A 15,743-nucleotide genomic window follows, 5' to 3' on the forward strand; every position below is an offset into this window, starting at 1 on the left:
TTTTGGGAAGAGTTGGAGTGACGAACCTCCATTGATCTCCTTTGGGGTGAGTTGGAGTGATGACGCTCAATTGAATGCCTTCAGGATGTCAAAGAGTGATGAAGATCCATTGAACACCTTCGGTATGGTGTGGAATAAAGATGCTCCATGATATACCCTTGTGATTTAGTTGGAATGATGCAGTTCCATTGAACATATTTGGGTTCTAACTGAATTGATGATAGTTGGGATGAGTTGGAGGGCTAAGGCTTTGTTGATCTCCTTTGGGCCGAGTTAGAGTGATGAAGCTCCACTGAGCTCCTTTGGGCCGAGTTGGAGTGTTGAAGCTCCACTGAGCTCCTTTGGGCCAAGTTGGAGTGTTGAAGCTCCACTGAGCTCCTTTGGGCCGAGTTGGAGTGTTGAAGCTCCACTGAGCTCCTTTGGGCCGAGTTGGAGTGTTGAAGCTCCACTGAGCTCCGTTGGGATGAGATGGAGTTATGCTACATGTAATATCAAGATTTATCCATCATATTGCAAACACATTTCTTTAATCAAGAAACCTGGAAAACTCTGGAAATGAAATTCTGACTACACCACTGGTAAGTACATTTTAATGTGTAAGAAAACACTGAAGAGCCCTTGTTCAAACTGTTTATTTGTGCTGAATGTCGGATTATTAATACTGGAATTTGAGAAAGTTGAGAAAAATACAGAAAAATACAAAAAACTCAGGCTATTCTATGACAATCGGCATGACTGACGTAGCATTTTTGCTTATGTTAATAATAAAAGGAATCAGACACTCATAGCTTCACTCTGAAAATCCTGTTTTGCCACCTTTATTTTGAAAAGTGTGATTAAAACAGACTCAGACAACTTTGAAAGGCCTCAGCCCCTGTAGAAGGAAAGGGCTGCTCTGGCCTTACCACTGCAGAGGATCCATGTTACCTGCTCAGTCTGGTCTCGTTCAGGTGGCCTTTTACAACTTGAACCACGTCCACCTCCTCCCATAAAGGGTTCTGATTTCAGAGCCTGCCAAACATGCTGGAGCTCCACCAGTTCTTTTCTCTGGCTGATGTTTAGCTGTGAGTTTTCACTGCAGAACAAAACAAAGTCCACCAGCCTCTTAACTCATCTGCACTGTTATTACACAAGCATTCAAAAGTGTGGAATAACAGTGTGGTTTGGAATATTATAAGCTGGACAGGAGAACATATTTTAAATCAACATTTCAAGCGTTATGGGAAATGATACAGTATTTTCTAATTATCTAAGTACTTTAATGTCTTGATAAGTTCCTTGAGATTTGATCCCCACTTTTCAAAGATGAGGCATGCTGGAAGTTAATTTTATAGCTTCATTCGGGATGTTATGCAGTCTCGCAGGGGCAGATGTGATCTTTTCTGGGACGACTGTGAGAAATGTTGGGCTAAATGTGGAGGGAACAAACTGAGTGTGAAATTTCTAAATAAGTCCAATGTCTTGTGAAGCTGGAGCTCATAGCAGGTGGAGCTGGTGCGCTCGTCAACGCCGTCTAATGGGCAATGAACCTGTCGTTAGCACATGAATGTAATGAAAGTCCTCCAAAATTAAACAGTAACAATAAACATTGTCTCTTACAAGAGGAAAGCAGTCTGTTAAACCAGACTCGGCTTCAGCTTTGGAGAAATCGGATACCTGAGTTAATGACAGACGCCTGGGTCAAACAAAGAAGTCAAATTCAGTGAATCAGTTTTGCTCATTGAACAAGCATGTTGCTTGCTACCTTGTGATGTTTCCCAGTGTTGCTCACCATCATCCCTGATGCAGTTCTGAACAGTGCCTGTAACATTATTTAACAGTTTTAATGTAAAAAAGCAGGTTCAAATTCCTTTTAATGCTACACATCTCTGTTGTGGTCACTCCAGGCCGGAATGCTTTCTATAGCGCTATGTAACTTTGGAGGAGCAGCACAAGAACCTCTCTCCAGAACCGTGTAATGCTTTACGGCACCACATCACACACCAGCAGCTCAGAATTCCCACCATGGACATCATGCCAGAGGCTGCAAAGAGACAGAAGAAGACACTGTCGGAGGAAATGGAGACCGGATGAGAGTAAATCTCAGACTGGCTTCACTTGTAAAAGAGATAACGGAATGCAAGTCAGTCTCATGGCGAACGGGAACGCAGCGAAAACCCGACAGCAGTGTTCATCCCTGCCAGTGTTACTTATTTAAGACTGCACTGTAGGCTGTAACCTCATCTGTGTCGTTCCCATCTCACAGAGTTCTGTAGTTTTTCCCGGATGCCAAAAGTCGTCCAACCTCATTCCCATTTCAGGCAAACATGCAAATAAAATTCGTCTCACAACAAAAAGTTTGATCAGTCTGTCAATCTGACAGCAAATACACCTTGAAAGTTTGAGCCTCCTGTAATAAGATGTTCTGATGTTGTGTTGTGCAGAATTCTGACTCCCCTTTGTGTTCATGCACATCATGCAGGCGTATGGATGGTACAGATTATACTTAAGATTTCCATTATTTACACATAAAAAAAGAAATTGCAGGTGTAATCCGTATCGTAAATATGCCTTAGTGACACAGGCATGTGAAGGGGAGTCGGATTTTGTATCTTCAACTATCGTCAACAAATGCGTGTAGCCACGAGGGGGCGCTCAAAGCATGATTTGTATTTACAACTGTGGTGTAAATGTGAAATACACTTTGCAACTCTAGGGGGAGCCCAAGAGCAAAAAGTATCAATTCTCGCACAATGCTGCTTTAAGAAACTGCAACAGAAGTTTTACCCATATTTCAAAAGTGTGGATCAAATGTCAAGGCAAATAACTTGACAAAAAAATGACCGGCCCCACCAGATATTGCTGTCCGACTGTCCGAGCACTGTCCGACATGATCAATATATTGTACCTGTTGTGTAAATGCCAGTAGGTTCCCTATTTCACCTAGCAGTCTTGGTTTGGTGAGCACACCAGCCCAGAGGATTTCAATATCATTCAGTCTGGAAAGGACAAAAACTGCCCCTTCAGTCCAGAGAGGTTCAAGAGAAAAACATGGCTAACTGTGAGTGTGGCTAATAACACTGCCCTGCTTTCCTCGCCTGCCCTTGCTGTGCTGTCAGTTGAATTCATTCATGGCTTTGAGAGAAATTTTTTGACGAGTTTGCTCAGATGAAAGATTGTCCTGCATCTTTTCTTTTCGAGCAGTGACCGTCACGGTGACTCATTCTGCATTATTACGAGGTGTGTCATTCCTAATCCCCGGAAAACGTGTTTCCCTGCTTTGAAATGTTGTGTATTTGCTGACCACAGTGATCGTTGCTGCTTGATAACTTTGGATTTGTAATGTGATCTAATGTCGTTATCACTCACTCACATTCCTGTCTCCACGCCCACTCCTGCACCACGTTATGTTGTTCTGTGAGACACCAGGCTTTCTGCTGTTTGTGTATATTTACTAGGGCTGGACATCGAGGGCCGTCGTGAGCAGCACTCTGCGAGGAAAGCAGCCGGCCTGGAGATTCTGATTTTGCAGTGAATGAAGGTGCAGATGTTCTTTCAACACGGGACGTGGATTTTCAGAACAACTACCTCAGCCCGTTAACCCTGCGCCCTCTCGCCGGGCGAAGCTGTTAGTTACTACAGAAGCTCCAAAGCTCAGGTCAGCCCTAATAATTATGGTATATTATTTATCATTTAATAAGTTATTTTTATTGAACAGTAATGATAAAAGATGGAAATATGGAAAGCGATCAGAAACTTTTGCATGGTAGTGTAAATTTTCTGGTGTCAAACCACATAAGCAGCTCTATTAGAGATTACATAACATCCCCACACAGTATGAGGCGAGTGGATTTAATACTGGCTATTAAAATGAGCTCTCTGAATGTAGTTAATGGTATTTATGACAGAGGCTCTTTAGGGGTTTAGATGAAGCTATGACTGCTTTGAGAAACTCAACGGTGGTTTCTGATGAATTAAGATATTGGCAGATCTATCTGAAAGAGCTCTGCTTTCTGGCCCTCTCTGGGCTCCACTTTGTCAAACAAATGAAAGTTGAGTTTGTAGGAACAGTGTTTTTGTTGCTCTGCACTCCCTGGGCTTTGTAAATAGCACAGGCTGTTTTTTTAGGTCAATGCTATTCCGTTTTTGAGCCTGAAGTGCAATGAGAAGCCATCAAAACTGACATTGTGTCTCTTCAGATCCAATAACTGCCACTGTAAGCCTGACGAATAAAGCAAAACAGTGCAGGTATAAAAAACTCGTTCACAATGGAACAAACAAACGGGGAGACGTCTGGTGGAGTTGATGAAAGTGTATGTAAGTCTTGTGCATTTCAGCAGTATAGCACAAACTGCAGGGCCACAGTGCAGCTGTACAGTGGAAACCTTTGAAGTTTGGTTACAGATGTTAGCAGGGTTCGAGACAGCCAGGGGAATTCCACCCATCTTTCCTCATTTCAGCATTATTAACTGGTTAAGATGTAAACAGAGCGGTTCTGAGCGGTTTGGTGTGAAACGCTCTGTTCAAGAGAAACTGACCGAGTCAGAGCTGTTCACAGTGGTGGTGATGGGAACCAGACGTCCCTCTAAAAGCTCCTACAGAAAGTTCCTACATGAACTGGTTCTGAATTCACTGCCTGATGACTGAGACGCTGTTTTATGAGAGTTTAGAGAACTTCAACTCCATTCATGGTGGAGGGAGACATGCAGGGCGCTGTGCGGCAAAATGGTCCCCAAAGAAAACTCATTATTCCAGATTTTCCACTGTTTTCCATCATCAACATTCCATATAAGCTCAGAAGACTCGTGTAGGTTCTCTGGTGGTTCTGGATGGTGAATAAAGTGTCTATATCTGTGTTGTAGTCATGGCGACGCCTGGTTCCCATCACCACCACTGTAAAGGCGTCTGAACCGTTTCACACCAAACCCTCTGAATCCCTCTGATTACACCTCACACACGGGATTAAATTGAAATTTTTCGGAGGGAATGATTTTTGGGAGATACAAGGCTAACGCAGATAACAAGTAATAGAAGCTACTACACCACCAGTTGGCATTGTTTTGTACATGCTTATAAATAATATGCGTCATACTTTGTGGGAAACCATATAATCAAGTTTATTAGAAATTACTGAGCAGGTCCACATGGTCTGAGGTAGGTTTGTGATGATTTAGGTGTGACGCTAATTGGTGGGTATAAGCTTCTGTTACGTCTTAGCTTCATTAGGCTCATAGCTTTGGTTCTAAGAATAAAGAAGCAGATTTCGGTCACCAAACATGTCTTGATTGGTTGACTACATTTGGAGGAAGATGAAGAAACAGTGATATCAGATTTTTCATCACTTTAATTCTTGTGGAGGTTTTGGGAAAACTTCAGAGACTGTCCGTATAGGCCTGAAGTCCAGACGGGTCCATAGATCTGACCTATCAGTCACCAACCCAATGGATTTACATTTTAGGAAGATCAGACAGAATTAAAGCCTGTTCTACTTCAAATATTCATACAGAGCTAGTTTGAGAACGCCGTGTGGGCTATCTTCACCATCAATGCGAGAAAGAAGAGATTGCTTACCGCTTGAGCGACGACGTGGTGGTACGAATCTGAAATGATTGGTAAAGTTTTAGTGGCTGACTCACTCTCGGCAATCAGTGGGGTGTTTATATTCATGCGATGTCACAAAGGAAATGCAGACCAATATAAGTGGATGAAAAACTTGGTTATTGCCTGACAAAAGTGTTTGACTTCATTCTGCTTTACCTGCAGTATTTATATCGGCACGTCAGCCACCTTCAACCTTCAAGTAAGCGTTCCGTTAGCGCTGATGATGAGATAGTGGTACAGAATCGCAGCAGACGAAAGATTATGCAAATGTCAGACATGAGGTGCCAGGTCTTATTTCACGCTTTCACAGGAACGCGTCTGATATTTCCTTCAGACCTTCACTGAAACGGGATAAATGGTAATTGCCCAGTAGTGATCAATAAATCACCCATGCCAAAAGATCCTGCGCCATCCTGATGATTTGAGGCTACTTTGACTGAGTTTGAATGGCCATTTATCTTCTACAGGATGCCGGCATTGACGAAGCTTACTTATTTTACATATGCAGTCCTTGCAAACAAAATTCAGGCCAAAAGTTTGCACTCACCAGGACGTTTTACACTAAACTCAAAACTCCAGACGTTCCATGTTACCATACATTTCCTTGGGCAAGTCAGTTCAGGCATCTACTTTGTTCATGTCGAATGTGATTTTAAAACGGTCGATTAGAGACAGATTTATTTCACTAGATCAGATTTTTATTGGGTCACAAATTTACACCAAGTCTGGAATCAATGTAATGACACACAGAAGGGTCTGATTGGTCAGTGGTCATAGTTAGAAGTTCTTGGAGTGCACCCGTGGCTGTATTTAAGGTAGTAGCCTGGGAGCCAGTACTCTTTTGTCCTTGATAATGTAGGAAAATCCACTCAGCCAAGACTTCAGAAACCTTCACAAGTCTGGTTCCTCTTTAGAAGCAATTTCCAGACACCTGAAAGTGTTATGTGCTTCTATGCAAACAACCATTGGCAAATATAACAATCTTGAGATTTCTGCATTGTTTAGGAAGGAGGTACAAATGACCTCCTAGGGCTGAACAACCTGTGGTCTGAAAGGTTCAGCTGAACCCCAAGACAGCAGCAAATGAACTGGTGAAGGAGTTGGAGGCATGAGGTTCCAAAGAATCTACATCCACCATTAATGTTGAGTTCGCACGTCACAGTTTTAGCTCTGGTTTTCCACTTGCTGACAGTTTTTGGAGATCAGACGCAAATTGGTGTTTCCATCAGGCTCGCAAATCATTGTTCAAAGACACCATCCCAGAAACCTGATGACGTTTCACAGATACCCAAAAGAACTCAAGCAGGCTGCAAATCTTGACCTGTTGGGGAGTCCAAATCCTGTTTTCATGGCAAACCGTAGATCGGAAACCAGGCTGACTAGTCGGAGATTCCTCCTGGTGGAAAATCTTGTAATGTTGCTGATCAGTTGTGTAGTGTGCTGTAGGTCCAACTCTAGTAATTATACAACAACTTCAAGATTACAAGACAGCAAGTCAGCAGTGTGGTGTGAACAGTACAGTGATCTGACCACTTTGAAAGGCATGTAGTGTGTCTGTGACTTACGACAGTTCTGCAATGCCATGGCCTGACACCAAGACCAGCATCAAAAAGCCAGACTGGAGTTCCAGCTGATCACCAGAACAAATATCTAGCCTCTTGGAGAAGCTTTTTCTGGTCAGATGAAACAGAAATCAAGTGTGTGTGTGTGTTCCTCTGTAAGTACATGGGGCAATATGGCTGTTAGTTTTGTATTGTTTGGTTGTTTGTTTTGAAGTTTGCCATCTTATCCACCGAGACGGCAGCCGGGAGTGACTTTCCAGCTGAGGCTCAGAGGCTTATTGGACTGGCTGTTTGGCTGACACTACGTCTCAGCTATCATGCAGCCACTTGAGTGACCCTGCATCGCGGCTACGGGGCTCTCTGGACTGGGGACCTGATCGACATGACATCGCAGCCTGGGCTGATGCTGCACTGCAGCTCTGAGGCTGCCTGGACTGTTGATGTTTGGCTGCATGTTTCCCCTCAGTGGTTCTTCCTCATGCTTTAGAGAGATTCCCCTTTAGAGTTTGGGTTCCTCTCAGTGGTTCTTCCTCATGATCTTCAATAGTTTCTCCTTTTGAGGTTTTTCTGATATTTGTCCTAATGTTAGTCTCTCCCAGAAAGTTCTGCAGCTGCTCCTGCGTTTCTCCACAGTCTGCTTTGAGTCTGTAAATAAAACCGAAGTCCCATTTCAGCACTGGTGACACTTCCTCTGTGTGAGTTGGTGAACTGAGACCTGTAAAGGCTGCCCTAATATGATCCATCAGATAAGCTTAATCAGACAGACTGGAAACCGAGCTGATCCAATCAGTGTCGAGGAGGTCAGAGTCTTCGTGTTAATAGTCCAGGACAAAATTGAAAACAAACCTGGCAGTGAGAAACTTTAACGCTCAGATATCAGGAAAACGATCCTGCAGTAACTCTGCTGCTCACTGTCTGCAGGAACAACACTCCTCATCACTTCAGTGTAAAGGGTGGGGCCAAAATCCTGTCAACTGAATGGGCAGGCCAAAATGTCTGTAAGCTTAATGGGTGGAGCTAAACCACTGGAGCTGAATGGTGGAGCTAAACTGCAGTAGCTGAATGATGGAGCTAAACTGCTGTAGCTGAATGGGTGGTGCTAAACCGCTGTAGCTGAATGGTGGAGCTTAAACTGCTGTAGCTGAATGGGTGTAGCTAAACCGCTGTAGCTGAATGGTGGAGCTAAACTGCTGTAGCTGAATGGGTGGAGCTAAACTGCTGTAGCTGAATGGGTGGAGCTAAACTGCTGTAGCTGAATGGGTGGAGCTAAACCACTGTAGCTTAATGGGTGGAGCTAAACTGCTGTAGCTGAATGGTGGAGCTAAACTGCTGTAGCTGAATGGGTGGAGCGAAACCGCTGTAGCTGAATGGTGGAGCTAAACTGCTGTAGCTGAATGGGTGGAGCTAAACCGCTGTAGCTGAACGGTGGAGCTAAACTGCTGTAGCTGAATGGGTGGGGCTAAACTGCAGTAGCTGAACGGTGGAGCTAAACTGCTGGAGCTGAATGGGTGGAGCTAAACTGCTGGAGCTGAATGGGTGGAGCTAATCTGCTGTAGCTGAACGGTGGAGCTAAACTGCTATAGCTGAACGGTGGGGCTAAACCGCTGTAGCTGAATGGGTGGAGCTAAACTGCTGTAGCTGAATGGGTGGAGCTAAACTGCTGTAGCTGAACGGTGGAGCTAAACTGCTGTAGCTGAACGGTGGAGCTAAACTGCTGTAGCTTAACGGTGGGGCTAAACTGCTGTAGCTGAATGGGTGGAGCTAAACCGCTGTAGCTGAATGGTGGAGCTAAACTGCTGTAGCTGAATGGGTGGGGCTAAACTGCAGTAGCTGAATGGTGGAGCTAAACTGCTGTAGCTGAATGGTGGAGCTAAACTGCAGTAGCTGAATGATGGAGCTAAACTGCTGTAGCTGAATGGGTGGTGCTAAACCGCTGTAGCTGAATGGTGGAGCTTAAACTGCTGTAGCTGAATGGGTGTAGCTAAACCGCTGTAGCTGAATGGTGGAGCTAAACTGCTGTAGCTGAATGGGTGGAGCTAAACCACTGGAGCTGAATGGTGGAGCTAAACTGCAGTAGCTGAATGATGGAGCTAAACTGCTGTAGCTGAATGGGTGGTGCTAAACCGCTGTAGCTGAATGGTGGAGCTTAAACTGCTGTAGCTGAATGGGTGTAGCTAAACCGCTGTAGCTGAATGGTGGAGCTAAACTGCTGTAGCTGAATGGGTGGAGCTAAACTGCTGTAGCTGAATGGGTGGAGCTAAACTGCTGTAGCTGAATGGGTGGAGCTAAACCACTGTAGCTTAATGGGTGGAGCTAAACTGCTGTAGCTGAATGGTGGAGCTAAACTGCTGTAGCTGAATGGGTGGAGCGAAACCGCTGTAGCTGAATGGTGGAGCTAAACTGCTGTAGCTGAATGGGTGGAGCTAAACCGCTGTAGCTGAACGGTGGAGCTAAACTGCTGTAGCTGAATGGGTGGGGCTAAACTGCAGTAGCTGAACGGTGGAGCTAAACTGCTGGAGCTGAATGGGTGGAGCTAAACTGCTGGAGCTGAATGGGTGGGGCTAAACCGCTGTAGCTGAATGGTGGGGCTAAACCGCTGTAGCTGAATGGTGGGGCTAAACCGCTGTAGCTGAATGGGTGGAGCTAAACCACTGTAGCTGAATGGTGGAGCTAAACTGCTGTAGCTGAACGGTGGAGCTAAACTGCTGTAGCTGAATGGGTGGAGCTAAACTGCTGTAGCTGAATGGTGGGGCTAAACTGCTGTAGCTGAATGGGTGGGGCTAAACTGCTGTAGCTGAATGGGTGGAGCTAAACTGCTGTAGCTGAATGGGTGGAGCTAAACTGCTGTAGCTGAACGGTGGAGCTAAACCGCTGTAGCTGAATGGGTGGAGCTAAACTGCTGTAGCTGAATGGAAGGAGCTAAACTGCTGTAGCTGAATGCGTGGAGCTAAACTGCTGTAGCTGAACGGTGGAGCTAAACTGCTGTAGCTTAACGGTGGGGCTAAACCGCTGTAGCTGAATGGGTGGAGCTTAACCGCTGTAGCTGAATGGGTGGAGCTAAACCGCTGTAGCTGAATGGGTGGAGCTAAACCGCTGTAGCTGAAAGGGTGGAGCTAAACCACTGTAGCTGAATGGGTGGAGCTAATCGGCTGTAGCTGAACGGTGGAGCTAAACTGCTGTAGCTGAACGGTGGGGCTAAACCGCTGTAGCTGAATGGGTGGAGCTAATCTGCTGTAGCTGAACGGTGGAGCTAAACTGCTATAGCTGAACGGTGGGGCTAAACCGCTGTAGCTGAATGGGTGGAGCTAAACTGCTGTAGCTGAATGGGTGGAGCTAAACTGCTGTAGCTGAACGGTGGAGCTAAACTGCTGTAGCTGAACGGTGGAGCTAAACTGCTGTAGCTTAACGGTGGGGCTAAACTGCTGTAGCTGAATGGGTGGAGCTAAACCGCTGTAGCTGAATGGTGGAGCTAAACTGCTGTAGCTGAATGGGTGGGGCTAAACTGCAGTAGCTGAATGGTGGAGCTAAACTGCTGTAGCTGAATGGTGGAGCTAAACTGCAGTAGCTGAATGATGGAGCTAAACTGCTGTAGCTGAATGGGTGGTGCTAAACCGCTGTAGCTGAATGGTGGAGCTTAAACTGCTGTAGCTGAATGGGTGTAGCTAAACCGCTGTAGCTGAATGGTGGAGCTAAACTGCTGTAGCTGAATGGGTGGAGCTAAACCACTGGAGCTGAATGGTGGAGCTAAACTGCAGTAGCTGAATGATGGAGCTAAACTGCTGTAGCTGAATGGGTGGTGCTAAACCGCTGTAGCTGAATGGTGGAGCTTAAACTGCTGTAGCTGAATGGGTGTAGCTAAACCGCTGTAGCTGAATGGTGGAGCTAAACTGCTGTAGCTGAATGGGTGGAGCTAAACTGCTGTAGCTGAATGGGTGGAGCTAAACTGCTGTAGCTGAATGGGTGGAGCTAAACCACTGTAGCTTAATGGGTGGAGCTAAACTGCTGTAGCTGAATGGTGGAGCTAAACTGCTGTAGCTGAATGGGTGGAGCGAAACCGCTGTAGCTGAATGGTGGAGCTAAACTGCTGTAGCTGAATGGGTGGAGCTAAACCGCTGTAGCTGAACGGTGGAGCTAAACTGCTGTAGCTGAATGGGTGGGGCTAAACTGCAGTAGCTGAACGGTGGAGCTAAACTGCTGGAGCTGAATGGGTGGAGCTAAACTGCTGGAGCTGAATGGGTGGGGCTAAACCGCTGTAGCTGAATGGTGGGGCTAAACCGCTGTAGCTGAATGGGTGGAGCTAAACCACTGTAGCTGAATGGTGGAGCTAAACTGCTGTAGCTGAACGGTGGAGCTAAACTGCTGTAGCTGAATGGGTGGAGCTAAACTGCTGTAGCTGAATGGTGGGGCTAAACTGCTGTAGCTGAATGGGTGGGGCTAAACTGCTGTAGCTGAATGGGTGGAGCTAAACTGCTGTAGCTGAATGGGTGGAGCTAAACTGCTGTAGCTGAACGGTGGAGCTAAACCGCTGTAGCTGAATGGGTGGAGCTAAACTGCTGTAGCTGAATGGAAGGAGCTAAACTGCTGTAGCTGAATGCGTGGAGCTAAACTGCTGTAGCTGAACGGTGGAGCTAAACTGCTGTAGCTTAACGGTGGGGCTAAACCGCTGTAGCTGAATGGGTGGAGCTTAACCGCTGTAGCTGAATGGGTGGAGCTAAACCGCTGTAGCTGAATGGGTGGAGCTAAACCGCTGTAGCTGAACGGGTGGAGCTAAACCACTGTAGCTGAATGGGTGGAGCTAATCGGCTGTAGCTGAACGGTGGAGCTAAACTGCTGTAGCTGAACGGTGGGGCTAAACCGCTGTAGCTGAATGGGTGGAGCTAATCTGCTGTAGCTGAACGGTGGAGCTAAACTGCTATAGCTGAACGGTGGGGCTAAACCGCTGTAGCTGAATGGGTGGAGCTAAACTGCTGTAGCTGAATGGGTGGAGCTAAACTGCTGTAGCTGAACGGTGGAGCTAAACTGCTGTAGCTGAACGGTGGAGCTAAACTGCTGTAGCTTAACGGTGGGGCTAAACTGCTGTAGCTGAATGGGTGGAGCTAAACCGCTGTAGCTGAATGGTGGAGCTAAACTGCTGTAGCTGAATGGGTGGGGCTAAACCGCAGTAGCTGAATGGTGGAGCTAAACTGCTGTAGCTGAATGGGTGGAGCTAAACCGCTGTAGCTGAACGGTGGAGCTAAACTGCTGTAGCTGAATGGTGGGGCTAAACTGCAGTAGCTGAACGGTGGAGCTAAACTGCAGTAGCTGAACGGTGGAGCTAAACTGCTGTAGCTGAATGGGTGGAGCTAAACTGCTGTAGCTGAATGGGTGGAGCTAAACCGCTGTAGCTGAATGGGGGGAGCTAATCTGCTGTAGCTGAATGGGGGGAGCTAATCTGCTGTAGCTGAATGGTGGAGCTAAACTGTTGTAGCTGAATGGGTAGAGCTAAACCGCTGTAGCTGAATGGGTGGAGCTAAACTGTTGTAGCTGAATGGGTGGAGCTAAACTGTTGTAGCTGAATGGGTGGAGCTAAACCGCTGTAGCTGAATGGGTGGAGCTAAACCGCTGCAGCTGAATGGGTGGAGCTAAACTGCTGTAGCTGAATGGGTGGAGCTAAACCGCTGTAGCTGAATGGGTGGAGCTAAACCGTTGTAGCTGAATGGGTGGAGCTAAACTGCTGTAGCTGAATGGGTGGAGCTAAACTGCTGTAGCTGAATGGGTGGAGCTAAACTGCTGTAGCTGAACGGTGGAGCTAAACCGCTGTAGCTGAACGGTGGGGCTAAACCGCTGTAGCTGAATGGGTGGAGCTAAACTGCTGTAGCTGAATGGGTGGAGCTAAACTGCTGTAGCTGAATGGGTGGAGCTAAACTGCTGTAGCTGAACGGTGGAGCTAAACTGCTGTAGCTGAACGGTGGAGCTAAACTGCTGTAGCTTAACGGTGGGGCTAAACTGCTGTAGCTGAATGGGTGGAGCTAAACTGCTGTAGCTGAATGGGTGGAGCTAAACCGCTGTAGCTGAACGGTGGAGCTAAACTGCTGTAGCTGAATGGTGGGGCTAAACTGCAGTAGCTGAACGGTGGAGCTAAACTGCTGTAGCTGAATGGGTGGAGCTAAACTGCTGTAGCTGAATGGGTGGAGCTAAACTGCTGTAGCTGAATGGGTGGAGCTAAACCGCTGTAGCTGAATGGGGGGAGCTAATCTGCTGTAGCTGAATGGTGGAGCTAAACTGTTGTAGCTGAACGGTGGAGCTAAACTGCTGTAGCTTAACGGTGGGGCTAAACTGCTGTAGCTGAATGGGTGGAGCTAAACTGCTGTAGCTGAATGGGTGGAGCTAAACCGCTGTAGCTGAACGGTGGAGCTAAACTGCTGTAGCTGAATGGTGGGGCTAAACTGCAGTAGCTGAACGGTGGAGCTAAACTGCTGTAGCTGAATGGGTGGAGCTAAACTGCTGTAGCTGAATGGGTGGAGCTAAACTGCTGTAGCTGAATGGGTGGAGCTAAACCGCTGTAGCTGAATGGGGGGAGCTAATCTGCTGTAGCTGAATGGTGGAGCTAAACTGTTGTAGCTGAATGGGTAGAGCTAAACCGCTGTAGCTGAATGGGTGGAGCTAAACTGTTGTAGCTGAATGGGTGGAGCTAAACTGTTGTAGCTGAATGGGTGGAGCTAAACCGCTGCAGCTGAATGGGTGGAGCTAAACTGCTGTAGCTGAATGGGTGGAGCTAAACCGCTGTAGCTGAATGGGTGGAGCTAAACCGTTGTAGCTGAATGGGTGGAGCTAAACTGCTGTAGCTGAATGGGTGGAGCTAAACTGCTGTAGCTGAATGGGTGGAGCTAAACTGCTGTAGCTGAATGGGTGGAGCTAAACTGTTGTAGCTGAATGGGTGGAGCTAAACCGCTGCAGCTGAATGGGTGGAGCTAAACTGCTGTAGCTGAATGGGTGGAGCTAAACCGCTGTAGCTGAATGGGTGGAGCTAAACCGTTGTAGCTGAATGGGTGGAGCTAAACTGCTGTAGCTGAATGGGTGGAGCTAAACTGCTGTAGCTGAATGGGTGGAGCTAAACTGCTGTAGCTGAACGGTGGAGCTAAACCGCTGTAGCTGAACGGTGGGGCTAAACCGCTGTAGCTGAATGGGTGGAGCTAAACTGCTGTAGCTGAATGGGTGGAGCTAAACTGCTGTAGCTGAATGGGTGGAGCTAAACTGCTGTAGCTGAATGGGTGGAGCTAAACTGCTGTAGCTGAACGGTGGAGCTAAACTGCTGTAGCTGAACGGTGGAGCTAAACTGCTGTAGCTTAACGGTGGGGCTAAACTGCTGTAGCTGAATGGGTGGAGCTAAACTGCTGTAGCTGAATGGGTGGAGCTAAACCGCTGTAGCTGAACGGTGGAGCTAAACTGCTGTAGCTGAATGGTGGGGCTAAACTGCAGTAGCTGAACGGTGGAGCTAAACTGCTGTAGCTGAATGGTGGGGCTAAACTGCAGTAGCTGAACGGTGGAGCTAAACTGCTGTAGCTGAATGGGTGGAGCTAAACTGTTGTAGCTGAATGGGTGGAGCTAAACTGCTGTAGCTGAATGGGTGGAGCTAAACCGCTGTAGCTGAACGGTGGAGCTAAACTGCTGTAGCTGAATGGGTGGAGCTAAACTGTTGTAGCTGAATGGGTGGAGCTAAACCGCTGCAGCTGAATGGGTGGAGCTAAACTGCTGTAGCTGAATGGGTGGAGCTAAACCGCTGTAGCTGAATGGGTGGAGCTAAACCGTTGTAGCTGAATGGGTGGAGCTAAACTGCTGTAGCTGAATGGGTGGAGCTAAACTGCTGTAGCTGAATGGGTGGAGCTAAACTGCTGTAGCTGAACGGTGGAGCTAAACCGCTGTAGCTGAACGGTGGGGCTAAACCGCTGTAGCTGAATGGGTGGAGCTAAACTGCTGTAGCTGAATGGGTGGAGCTAAACTGCTGTAGCTGAATGGGTGGAGCTAAACTGCTGTAGCTGAATGGGTGGAGCTAAACTGCTGTAGCTGAACGGTGGAGCTAAACTGCTGTAGCTGAACGGTGGAGCTAAACTGCTGTAGCTTAACGGTGGGGCTAAACTGCTGTAGCTGAATGGGTGGAGCTAAACTGCTGTAGCTGAATGGGTGGAGCTAAACCGCTGTAGCTGAACGGTGGAGCTAAACTGCTGTAGCTGAATGGTGGGGCTAAACTGCAGTAGCTGAACGGTGGAGCTAAACTGCTGTAGCTGAATGGTTGGAGCTAAACTGCTGTAGCTGAATGGGTGGAGCTAAACTGCTGTAGCTGAATGGGTGGAGCTAAACTGCTGTAGCTGAATGGGTGGAGCTAAACTGCTGTAGCTGAATGGGTGGAGCTAAACCGCTGTAGCTGAATGGGGGGAGCTAATCTGCTGTAGCTGAATGGTGGAGCTAAACTGTTGTAGCTGAATGGGTAGAGCTAAACCGCTGTAGCTGAATGGGTGGAGCTAAACTGTTGTAGCTGAATGGGTGGAGCTAAACTGTTGTAGCTGAATGGGTGGAGCTAAACCGCTGCAGCTGAATGGGTGGAGCTAAACTGCTGTAGCTGAA

The sequence above is a fragment of the Pygocentrus nattereri genome, chromosome 16 (genome assembly GCF_015220715.1).
Source record: "Pygocentrus nattereri isolate fPygNat1 chromosome 16, fPygNat1.pri, whole genome shotgun sequence".
In the NCBI taxonomy this organism is placed as follows: domain Eukaryota; kingdom Metazoa; phylum Chordata; class Actinopteri; order Characiformes; family Serrasalmidae; genus Pygocentrus; species Pygocentrus nattereri.